The sequence below is a fragment of the Mauremys reevesii genome, linkage group 9 (assembly GCF_016161935.1).
Source record: "Mauremys reevesii isolate NIE-2019 linkage group 9, ASM1616193v1, whole genome shotgun sequence".
NCBI lineage: Eukaryota > Metazoa > Chordata > Testudines > Geoemydidae > Mauremys > Mauremys reevesii.
Window position 1 is genome coordinate 6,102,534 of NC_052631.1, and position 12,939 is coordinate 6,115,472.

A 12,939-nucleotide genomic window follows, 5' to 3' on the forward strand; every position below is an offset into this window, starting at 1 on the left:
CAGCCTCCCCGCAGAACAGCCCTGGAGTGCAGAAAGCAGTGACAGCAGAATTAACCAGCAAGGGACAGGATCAGCTTAGAGCAGCAGCATCAATGGCTGGCGGGACACTCAGTGACAAGCCGTTCACCTCCAGCACTGCCTTGCAGCTTGTCTACACGGACAAGTTAATTCAGATTAAGGTGGGGTGTGAATAGCTCCATATGGGAACAAGCCTGTCAATGCACACGGAGCGCACCCACTGATCTCCCACGGCTGTGCATTCAGACACACACCTAGCCCTTCACACCGGAGCACGTAGCCAGTCACTTATGTGCGCACTAGCACAGAGATGGGAATGTGTGGGCACGGGGAAAGCAATGTGTAAGGGTGCGAGGGCCCGGCTGTGCCCAAAGGAACTCGTGCACCGCACGGTGGTGGTGTGGAAGTGTGTGCAGGATATGTGGCGGGGTTGGGTTTTTTTGCACAAATAAATGTGTGTGCACATGTAAGTGTTCCCAAGGGCCAGCCGCACAACACTGGCCCTGATTCCTTACTCCAGCACTGCAAGGGGACAGGGGGGCTTTGAAAACACCCCACAGCCACTGCAGCCTTCCCCTCCTCCTCCATAAACACAGCCAGCCCATGCCCCGCAGCCAGCCAATACGCCCAGCCTGTCTTAGCCAACGCGCAGGTCCAGGGCTGACTTCAAGTGAGAAAAACAAACCACAGCCAAAGGCAAGAGCCCAGCCCTCCGTCCCTCCCAGATCTTGGCCCTGTCGTGCGCACACGCGCTCACCGCGAGGGCTGAGGCATGCTGGGTTACCACCGGGGAGCTGCCCAGGCTCCGGCCCATCATGGCTGCTGATGTCCGGCAAAGACCGACGAAAGCCAGCGGTGACAGGCAGCGCTAATGCCTCCCTCGGGGAACGCTGCCTACCCACTTCCCAGAAGGACGCAATAGCCTGGCCTGTGTTCAAGAAGCCAAAGATCTCCCGAGGTCTCACTCACCCTGCCTGCAACCTCCAGCTACCAGGGAGGTTACCCCCTTTTCTCCTTGCCCTGGCCTTTGTCTAGTTACACTGTAGGCTCTTGGCTGCAGGGACTGGCCCTTATATATGTCTGTGCAGCACCTTGCACATTGGGGCCCTGATCAGTGATTGGGGTCTCTCTGTAACATAAATATGTGCCGTGGGCTCTTTAATTTGATCAGCAGCTCTGGGTTGTGTCTGACTTGAAACATGCATCCAAGGGGGTGGGGGAACCCACCAAAATATTTTCCATCCAGGGTGGGAGTAAGGGCCACCTGAGTCTCCAAAGGGAGCCCTGGTAGCGCCGCCTGGTGGCTGTCGGAATGAGATCCGGAGCTCGAAGCCACGGCCTGGTGTAGACTCTGCTAGCAAACCGTGAATAGAGGCGAGTGTAGCATGTCTAACGTGGCAGCAGGTGGCACCACCCTGCTGCGATTCACAGACACCACCTGGGCAAACCCCTCCTGCCCAGCGTCGTCCGGGGCTTTCCAGGGACGCAGGAGGGCCTGGGCAGGCTTCGCAGGGGGGCTGCGTGCGGGGCTGGCACTGCTGGGCAGGCAGCTCCCGGGGAGGTGGCGTGGCGCTGGTGTGCCGTACTTAGCACCGGGATCAGAGAGGAGAAAGCGAGCCCAGAGCGACAGCGCCAGGCCACGCGCTCATTCTCGCTGTGAAATCCTAGCAGCGGTGGCGCTCGGTGCCAGCTGGGGGCTGGGCATCGTGTGTGCAGGGAGGTGGCGCAGGGGGCTGGGACAATAGGGGACGTCGCCCCAGGACAGGCCTTGCCAGGGCTGGGCGAAAGCAGCCGTGAGGGCCAGGGCCAAGGCGGTGCGGTGGGGGTGGAGGCAGCCGGGGGGTGGGGGGCGTGTCTCCAGGACAAGCTTGGCTCTGTAGCAGCTCTGCAGATGGCCCGGAGGGAGCTGGCAGGCTGCTGCAGCAGCTGAATAAGGGGAAAAGCAGAGCGAGCCCCAGGCACCTGACCCCGTGCATGGCCCAGCGGGCACAGGGCCCCAAACCCCTGCCCTGGCTCCGAGGCCTTGGAGCCGTCTGTTGTGTGGCTTTGGGGGGGACGGCCTGGCACATCAGGACCGGCGTGGGGCAACGTCCCTCCTGCTCCCCGGAGGAAGGCCCGGCCCTGCGGGGCACCGAGCCGACAGGGGAGGGGAGAGGGGGGCAGCTTGGGGCCCGGACGGAGGGAGACAGGCAGAGAAGGAAGGAGACACGCGGCAGAGAGAGACGGGGCCATGGGAGAAGCTCAGGCCGCAGGAGCTTCCCCCCCCACTAATCCCCTAAGGCACTTGAAAGGCAGTGAGGATTTGCACTGGCAGCAGGGGGGCACCAGCCTTTAATCAGGGCTGACAGCCCGAAACGCACCCCCCCCCCCGGCCCCGCATGCCTGCCCTGGGGCGCTGCACTTGGGGAATCAAATGTGGCAAGCGGTCGGATTTTGCCAGCCCCCAACCCGGGGGTGCCCTAAAATGCCAGCCCAGCACCACCCCACGTCGCCACGGCAGTCGGTTCCACTGCAGCAGGGTGACCCTGCCTCTTCGCTTCCCAGAATCCCTGTTCTCAGGGGCTGGGCCCGGGGCAGGGAGCAGGGTTCAGGCCAGAGCTGGGGAATCAGCCCCCAGCTAACCGCCCAGACAAACATCCTTATCAGCCTTCTGCAAAGCCAGCAGCTGGTCCCCGCCCCGCCCCGGGGGTTCGGCCACAGGCTCCTATCAGCACTGGCTGGCCCTTCTGCCCAGGGAACACAGCCCAGTGAGTCAATCATTGACAGAACCAGCCCAGCCGCTCTTATCAGCCCCCCCTCTCCCCCCCACCCCCCCCTGCAGCAAACACACTGGGCCCTGCAAGGGGGCACCTTCAGCGGGGTCCAGTCCTCACAGCCCGCCAGCCCTTGGCCTCTCGCTAGCTAAGGTGCCAGTGGGCGCCCATCACCCCCATATCTGTGCTCCTACCAGTCCTCACACACCCCCTCCCCTCCCTGTGATCGAGGCCAAGGGTCAGCCCGTCAGAGCAGGGAACTGACCCAAGTCTCTGGAGTCCCAGGCTGGGGCTCTACCCACTGGGCAGCACTTCCTTTCTGCTGAGTCCCAGGGGCCGACCGTAAGGGCTAGACTCTGCCCCTCGGGAATGGGCCTGAGACCCCCCACACACTCATCTCACATAAGCCACCAGCTTTGGGGCACGGCTCATGCTGAGCTGGAGCCGTCCCCCTCTCCCCGCATTGACAGACTCGGTCCCTCTGTTGCTTTTCTTACTAGCACAAAGTGGAGACACTGGCACGAGTTTGTTCAGTCCTCAGCCTAGCTCCCCAGAGAGCAGTGGCCGTGTGGGACCAGGGGAGGGCTGCGTCTCTCGCTCCCGCGGGGTCAGCAGAGGCTGGATGGGGCTCAGGGTAACATGCTCCGCTCCTGGAGGAGGCGGTGCCTGGCTCTGCAGCGCCCCCTTTTGGCCGAGCTAAAAGCGGCTCCGACCAGCGTCTCGCCCAGTAAACCCAAGCTCCCTCGCTGAGCTCCTGATCGCGGCTCGGACACGCAGCTATCCCCATGAAGAATCTGGTCTGGCTCTTATTAAGCAAACAACTTCCTTGCCCCGCCGCCGCCATCCTGGCCAGCCGCTCCGAGGGGAAGCCTGGAGCAGATGCTGTGCCATAGGCCAGTGTCTGGGACCCACGATGCTGCACTTCACGCAGCACTGCACCACCGGACTGTGCCAGAGCAGCCTGAAGCCTGTCATCAGCGTCGCCTTAACCATACAGGAAGCAACAGCAAGTTCCCAAGCTGTGGGATGCCATGACCCCCGAACGATGGGCCGTGGCCAAAGAGCAGCCAGGGTTGGTTACAGGGGGCGTCTCCCCATGGCTCCGAGTCTGGGGCTCAGCATGTGAAGACCAGAGCGGCATTTCTCTGCTCCAAAGCCCCCATCCGAACCCAGGGAAGGAAACAGAGCCAGACAAGTAGCCACATCCCGGCCAGCGAGAGGTGGATACTTGTCTGAGGCCCTGCCAATGGGCCGCAGCCCCACTCCAGTGGGAACCCCTCTGAGGCCCATCGGCAGGGGAGGCTGCCCCTGCTGCCCCTGCTCTGGTGTTCTGCACAGGTCCTCAGTCTCCCTGGCCTCCGATCTGGCCCCCGTTCGTGCCAGCGTGTCGCAGGGCCGGCCTGGCCGCCAAGCACAGGGGCCGCTCTGCTGCTGCTCTGCCCTGATCTCGTCGCTCTCTCCTATGACAGGCGGTCAGGGCTCTGCTGGAGGAAGCTCAGGATCTGGCCCCCAGCATGGGATCGGCCCAGGCCAGGAGCCGAGAGCCTGGGGCATTGCAGCCTCCACTGAACCCGCATTTCAGGTTGGGGCAGCTGAGCGTTCCTGGGAGCGCAGGGGTAACGTGTCGATCGTCCAACAAGCCTCTTCCCTCCCGTCACTGGAGGCATGGCCCCTCCACCCAGCCATGCCTCCCCCCCTTCCCCAGGATAAAAGACCCCCTCCCAAAGCAACCCAGGGGCAACTGCAATCAGTGAGTTCCCGTTGCCTGCCCAGAGCATCCTGCCTCCTGGGGGGCCTTTGGGGCGGGCGGGAGTTACTTGGGGTCCCCTCTGGGCAGATTAGTGCACGGCTGAGGCTGGCCCTGCCCGGGAGCAGGCGTGCTGGGAAACGGCCCAGCGGCTCAGCCAGCTGCACCAGAAAGGCGCATTGTGCCTTTAAGACAAAGAGCCCCGGCACAATACCTGCTTTGTGTCAGGGCGTGCAGAGCTTTGCCCCGCGAGGGGCCGGGACATGTATGGGCTTGAGTGAGCCCTGGCTCCTGGGATTCCTGGGGCTCCCACTCCTTCCTGCACGCTGGGGAGGAATGCGCTGCCACACAGACACGGGCCAGAGGAGCTGCAGCCCCGTCAGCAGCAACTTGGCCGGGCGCAGCCCCGGGCCTGGGCAGCTGCGCGGGCGCGGCACCAGCAGGAGCAGCGGGGGACTCTTATACCCCGTCCCTCAAAAATGGGGGGTCAGAGCCTGTCTGCGTTTGCACACGCAGCCAATTCAGCCAGCCAGGCGGCCACAGCCAGAGCACGGATGAGCTGCCCCACAGGAGGGAAGATGGGGCTGCAGTGCGTGTGTGGCCACCTCATGCTGCTAGGGAGACAGTCCCCCAAAAGACGGGTTCCCAGCCTGGCACCTAGAGAGGACAGAACCCACATTTAGCAGAGAAGGTGGGGGTTCTGCTCGGGGCTGGACGGGGACCGCAGGGGGCTGTGGGTCAGGACTGAAGGTCCTGGGCAGAGCTGTGTGTGGGGAGCGCAGGGCTGGGACAGCAGGGGGCTGTGGGTCAGCAGTGAGGGTCACTGGCAGAGCTGGGTGTGGGAATCCCAGAGCTGGGATAGCAGGGGGCTGTGGGTCAGCAGTGAGGGGCACTGGCAGAACCAGGTGTGGGGAGCCCAGGGCTGGGATAGCAGGGGGCTGTGGGTCAGCAGTGAGGGTCACTGGCAGAGCTGGGTGTGGGGAGCCCAGGGCTGGGATAGCAGGGAGACACAGGGTGGCATGTTTGGAATTAGTAGCCTGCATTTTGTGCATTAAAAAAAATGCAATTCTCCAGCATACAAGGGAGAGTCACTCCAGCCCCACGAGGAGCGGCTCAACCTTTGGCGCCCAAGGGGAGCCGAGTTCAAGGCCCCCTAGCGGCCTCTCCCTGTCTCAGCTGTCTGGGCCTGGAAGGGGCCTAGAGGAAATGTGCAGATTTCTGCCTTGCGGGGGGAGGCGCAGCCCTCTCTAGCCATCGGGGAAGCAGCCCTGCTGGGCCATGGAGGGAATTTATCCTACAAAGGCTCGGCCTGGCAGCTGACCGGGGCTGGCCTTGGGGGAAACAGCATTTGATGGACGTCCTCGGTGCACGGGGCAGGAGGCATCTGGGCACTGACCCAGCCTGTTCTCTGTGAGCTCTGTTCTGGGGCGGGGGCTGTAGAACACACTTCCGACCGGAGCTAAAGGAGGAACCCCCCAGCTAGCAGAAGTAGCAGGCTGTTACCCTCTGTGGACCAGCCACCAGCAGGGGATACAAGAAACATTGTCACCGATGCCTGCTTGTGTGTGGTCACTTTGTGGTGGTCTCTGGGAGCTCACAGGGGCAGAAGGGCAGCTGTGGGTTCCCCCACATCCCCCGAGATCACACTTCCCCCGAGTTTCTAACCAGCCAGATCCTGGCTGTTCACTTCAACTGCCCCAACACAGCACAAGTTGTGTTTCTCTCCTATTTGTGTGTGTGTGTGTCCGTCCACCACTGCCCTGTGCCAGACAGAATCAGAACAGTTTGCTTGTGGGTCATAGACCCTCTGCCATTAACAGCTAATGGTGATCCCCCGTTAGGTGAAGTGATGGTGCCTGTCCTTTTAGAGCAGGAGGGTCTGAGTTCCAGCCCCACCACGAAGTCCCAGGTGGCTGTGCCGGCCATGGGGTGGCCAGGGATTTTTCTATATGGCACCCAATCCCACAGTCAGCGAGCCCAGGCCCTCTTCCCCGCGTCTGGGAGTCTGCAGCCTGCGCTTGGCTATCTTCGTTAGGAGAGGGGCCGTCGCTGCAGCCCCAAGCCACAGGAGCTGGCCAGCATTAACACAGCAAGGGGCACTGGCATTGTGACCTCGCTCCCCTTCCCCTTTGCCAGTTCCATCTGCTGCTCACCGTCAGAAGCATCCAATTACCCAGCTCAGCCCAGGAGTTTGAAAAGAAACACCCGAAAGGCGGGGCCTGGGGAGAGATGCTGGTGGAGTTTGTTCCATTGAAGGTGCTCCCAGCGCCAGCCTCTCCCAGACGTGCCACTCGGAGCAGGATTCGGGCGCAGCCCCAAGGTGACCAGATCCCTTTCAGGCCTGGAAGCCATCTGCCGCAGAGAGCTTCCCAGGGGAGTGAGCGTCTGCCGCAGAGAGCTTCCCGGGGGAGTGAGCGTCTCGTACCTTGCACTGCACGGGCTGCCCAGCTCACATGGGCCTCGTCGCCACGCTGCCTGTTAGCACCATCACAGCATCGGACGCTGCACATTGGACCCGGTTCTGCTCCTAAGTGCAACCCAGTGAGCTCAGCGGAGAGACGCTGGGGTAACAGACCAGATGCTGATTTGTAACGGTCAGGGCGGCCCCAACTGCTACCCGCACTGCGCTGAGTATCATGCACTGCACCCCATCTCCAGTCACTGCTCACTGCACCACGGACCATGCACTGGATACACTGGGCTTGTGCTCCAGTGCTCCCAGCCTCGCTGGCGTCTTTGGGGCACAAAGCTGCAGCAGCGCCAGTAGGACCCTCCTGTGGAGGGGAAATCTGGTGATGCAGTGCTGCCTCCGCTCCGCTCTGCTCCTTGGGGTGGGGCATCCCCATGCCCTGGCCATCCATCTCAGCTGTCAGAACAGCCCCTGGGGACAGCTGCAACCGTCAGGTGCCTCCGTCCTGGGCCAGGGCCAGTGCCCGCTGGGCCCAGGACTGAAGGGCTGCAGGGGTGACTTAAAGCCACCGTCAACACTCGGCCTTATGCCAAGTACAGATGGACGTGGGCAGACCCTCTGCCCTACAGTATATATGGTACCACACCCAGGAACTCCCAGCACAGCCCCCCAGTGTACTGAACAGCGGCTGCGGCATTGTGTCACAGACCTGCCGCATGCGGCGTGCGCCGCACACCCGCTCTGCTCACAGCCTGCGTGTTGCACGCAGCCAGGAGACCCCCAAGCCTGCCCACTACCTGCAAGATGAACGGCAACCCCCAGCAAAACTGCGCCCTGGGTTTGGAATGTAATGCACGGCCACAGGGCCCCTTCTCTGTGCAAAAGCACTGCGCTTATTGCTGCCACAGCTGCACTGCTCCTCATGGCACCGGCGCTCTGCGGCTGAGCAGCCCTGATTTTAACGGGGGTGACTAGCCGGCCAGGGCTTGTTCATTCACACTGACCTGAGAACCTTTGAGAGACACGCTGAAGACACCCTCTGAAAAGCAGACAAAAATCGCCGGACTTGGAGTCAGGACTCCTGGGTTCTATTCTCAGCTCTGGGGCAAAAGTGGGTCAGGACTCCTGGGGTCTCTTCCTGGCAGTGCCATTGGTTTGCTGTATGGCCTTCAGCGAGTGACTTCCCTGCTCTGTGACTCAGTTTCCCCATCTGCACGAAGGGGTTAATAATCCCTACGGTAGCAAGGAAAGGCACAGTGCTTACAAAGGGCTCTCAGACCCTTAGATGGGCGGCCCTAGAGCCGTGGTCCTCAGACTTTTATACTGGTGACCCCTTTCACATAGCAAGCCCCTGAGTGCGACCCCCCCACTTATAAATTAAAACCACCTTTTTATATAGTTAACACCATGATAAATGCTGGATGCAAAGCGGGGCTTGGGGCGGAGGCTGACAGTTTGCGACCCCCCATGTAATAACCTTGCGACCCCGAGGGGTCCCGACCCCCAGTTTGAGAACCCCTGCCCTAGAGTAAGGGCAGATGATTCCCGCATCCCTCCCTGACCCATGTACGAACTGGCCTGGTAGGAGGGATTCTCTGCTACTCAGAGGCACCATCCTACGCCCCAAAATGAAGCGGCTTCGATTGCCAAAAGCTGCGTGTTCAGCCCCCTTGCCGGACCCGCAGTGCCAGCCTACAGGAAGCCAGCCTGCTGCCTTCCCACAGCCGGACCGGCTACCAGGCTGCTGTGCCCCGGCGGGCGCGTTTGGTTCTCAGAGGGGCTGGCGAGGGGGCACTGGCACTGGGGGGTCAGTGCCGGGGACGCTGGGCCTGGCTCAGCCTGGCCACTGTCATCAGACACAGATCTGGGCTCTGAACTCATTTCCAATACGCTTCTCTGCCGCTCGCTGGGCGGCCTTGGAGCCCGGGCATCACCGCCAGCCCCGGGGGGCACCGCTGGGGGTGCCCAGGGCCCTCATCTCCCTCCCGCACCCCGGGGCTGGCAGCACAGGGGGGAGGCCCCGCTCCGCGCAGCCTCCCGCTGGCCTCCGTGTTTTCTCTCCAGCCCTTTGTGTGTGTGCTCCTGTGGGGCTGTGTGTGAGCTCAGCCATGGATCAAGTTGCTGCCTCCCTCCCCTGCTCCCGCCTCCCCTCCTCTCCCCGCCTCCCCGCCGCCATTTCGCAGCTCCTGCCTCTCCCGCTCAGGCTCCACATCATGGACGCCTGGCGCCAGGCACAACAAAGAGCAGGGCCCCAGCGCACGAGCAGGCCTGGGGCGCCCCGCACCGCCCGGGCAATGGCTCTAAATCACACGGGGGGCTCTGGCAGGCCCGGTGCCTCACTCCCCTCCAGGTGGCAAGCGGGCGGGTGTGCAAAGGGACACACACTCACAGGCCCCTGTCCACACTCACGCCCCCGCCTGCCCAACGGGCACGGTCACTAGCTAGCCCTCGCCGCCTGCCCACGCCCCTCTTCGCACGCACAGCGTCCCTGCGGCTCACACACGGGCAGGCGCTGCCCCCACGTGCGGAGGGCGTGCCGCTCACACGTGTTCACAAGCACGCTACACACGTGTGCACACACGCAGGGCGTTCCAACCCCACCCCCCGGAGAGGCTACGCTAGACACTTGTGACGAGTCAGCCACATGCTCTACCTTGGACATGCTATGCACATACATGCTAGGCGGCCTCACACACACATGTACTGTATGAAGCAGCAAAGAGCACAGCTCGCCCCTCCCTCTCCCAGCTCACAAATCCAGCAGGTCTTGTTAGTCAGCCGGTTTCCCTTGCAAGCAGAAGTGACAGGCAGAGAGCCAAGGCGGGGTAGGGCCCAGCAGGGGCTCACCAGAGAGGAAGCATCAGGCTCTGTGTTTTAATATGAAAGGAAGGAGGGGAGGGGAAGGGAGGAAGCAGAGGCCTTCCAGCAAACCAAGGGCTTGGCCTGTGCACAAGAAGAGGGCAGCATTGGCTAGCAATACACGGGCACACACTCTGCATACGCCTATCCAGGCCAGTGCTGCCAGCTCTTGCAGTTTCCTTGTGACCCTTGCAGTATTAGGTGTTTTTTTCTACTAAAGCCCCAGCTCCTGGAGTCCTGTGATCATGGAAAAACCTTGCTTTCGGGTTTAAATTCAGGGTCTAGCCCTCGTGGCTGGAGAGAACAGCTTGAAAATGTGGCCCCTAAACAGCTCAAAAAACCCCCCGGAAGGTGGAGACACAGAACCCACTTGTGTTTGGTTTGGAATCTCACGGTTTTTAAGACAATCTCATACTCATTTGGGGGCAGCCTCCGGATTTTGGAGCCCCTGGGGTTGGCAACGTTGCAAACATGCGCTAACGCTACTTGGACTACACACACGCCATTCAACAAGTCTAGGCACAATAAGCTCTACAAGTGTTGCCGAAGTGTTAAAAAGAGAGCGAGAGAGAGAGACACCAGGCCCTGGGGCTCTGTCAGAGTCTGGGTGGTTCTCCCCACGATGGGGAGAGGGTCTGATGTCCTGTGTCCATTTGTCATTAGTGGATCAGCACAGCGACACCAGACGCACACAGGCGTACGGACACACTGCACACGCAGTGCATTCAGCTCCTGGTTTGCCATGAGTCAGCATCCACAATCCCTTTGTCTTTCCCAGGACAGCAGGGCTGCATCTGGGGTGTTTATTAACCAGCGTGCATCCTAGGGAGACAGCATAATACCCCAGGGCAGGGGGCGCTGGAGCTGTTGGGTTAAAAAACAAATGTGAAGGGTAAATCCATGCTTCCCTCCTGCTGGGTCACCAAGAACTGGTGTCAGCCCCATGCACCCCCACTGCCACCCACCCCAGCAGGTCAGGAATTTGGGTTTGAATATGTTTTGCACCTCTTGCAGCACAGCACCCCCTACCGCCACCCTAGAGCATCGAGGTTACCATGGACTCAGCAGAGGGGAGAGCACCCCCTACTGAGTCACCCACTCTGGTCCCTGAAGTACAGCACCCCCTAGCACTGCTCTGGGGTCAGCATTGACCCAGAGAGGAGAGTGGCCCCTACCGAGTCACCCACTCCCGGCCACACAGAGTGGGTGGGACATTGGGCTCAGAACCGATTTAACAGAAAGGACAGCGCCCCCTACTGCGTCCCCTGTATTGCTCCCTGCTGCACAGCACCCCCTAGTGCCACACTGGGGTCAGTGCGGACACTCCCTTTCCCCAACCCCTTGTGGCCATTAGAAGGAGGAACTCGCTCCCCCATTGAGGTTGGTCCCTTCTTCCTCCCCACAGCTTCCGCTGCTGCTTCATTCTGCCAAAAGCCCCTTTGCCACAGCTGCTATTAGCACGAAGGGAGGGAGAGGCTGCCCCCCAGCCACGTGTTTCATCCAGGACACCATGTTCTCCTAACAGTGCCCCCTCTCCTGCTCCCCAGAACATGGCTCCTGGCTCCTCTCTCTCCAGCCCCGTTCTACCAAATCTCACCCCATTTCCTCACTCTCTTTGTCAGCTGATGCAGCTTATCCCAAATGGCTCTGCAGCTATCAAAGCATGCAGCTATCAAAGCATGCACGGTGGCAGAGCCCTGGGAGGAGAGAGAGGGGCCAGGCTGCCGATCTGCCCCAGGAGCTGGAGGGATAACATGCATGCACAATGGAGGAGGAGCTGAGGCAGGGATGGTGGAAGGATATTTGCCATAGGCCACTCCCCTTCCAGGGGCTGTTCCGTATGCAAAGGAGCAAACATGCTTTTAGGCAAATGAAGCCTCTATTTGATGTGGGAAGAATAAGAGGAAGGTGTTCATGTGAGAGAGAGAGAGCGCAGTGTGTCTCCTCTGTGAGGGGCCACACCCAGCCAGGCACAAAATGGCTGCCCTAGCAGAGAGAGATTTATTGGTGCAAGCAGAACACAAAGACTGCCAATGCCCCTCGGGCCTCCACCCGGCAGCTCAGGAAGCAGGATTGTCTCCTATGATCCGTCGTAACCTAGAGCTACGGCCAGTCTAGTTTGATGGGCCCACTCGCATGGGAAGATCTCTCTTGGGAGCTTCCATCAGGTGGTTTAGTTCAGCAGCTGCCTTCACCCTTCGCCCACACACCCCACCAAGAGGCCAAGCCAATGGCAGCATATGGGAGCCAATGGCCTGCCTCTGCACCAGCGTCCAGCCCCAAGGCCCTACCAACGGAGCAGCCATCCACGCCCACCTCGCACCCACGTCGCGTAGGGCTGGCTTGCCCGCCTCTTAGCCCCCCTCCACAGATGTCTTCAGCTTCTCCCACGAGCAGGCTGTCGCTACAACCCCATCCACGCAGCTCCCCACTGGCCCTAGCCAGACCCGAGCCACCACATCTCTGCACCAACCCAGCCAGAGGCCTGCCACCGTGCCCCGTCTCTGCCGAGGGAGGGAAAGTGGCTTGCGTTTATCCCGGCAGGCCTTGCTTTCACACCTGCAGTCCCCTGATTTGGGAGGAAATTAGGCCTCAGCCCCGCTTAAAGGCTCAGCTTGCCCTGTGGCCACCACCTGTCCTGGCGTACGTGCCGCACTGACCATGTGCACTGCCTGTGCTTGTCTGAAATGGGGCCCTACAGGCCTTTCCGGTCAGCCCTCGTGCACACATTGAGTGTGGCCTAGACAGGTGCTGCATCCCAGCAGAGGCACCGACCTGATCGATGTGGGTTCTGCTCAGCCTGCCATCCACGGGGCCAGCTGCCTCCCCAGTACGGCTCCAACTACACGTCGCCTTGCTCCAGTGCCTCCCCGCCAGCAGCATGCCTGGCAAGAACGCGTGAATTAGGCCTCGACCATAACGTTTCCCCCCTCCCCCGCAAGGCAGGCCAGCAAGTCACTTGTTTTACAGATGGGGACAGTGAGGCACAGAGGCTGACTGTCCGAGATCATGCAGTGAGTGGGTGGTGGATCTCGGAACAGACCCCAGACTGTCACTCCCATGCTGTGCTGTGCCCACCCACCCATCTTCTCCCCCGAGTGAATGGGCCCATCCTGTAGGCATGGATGTTAATTTACAGACACCCTGTGAGA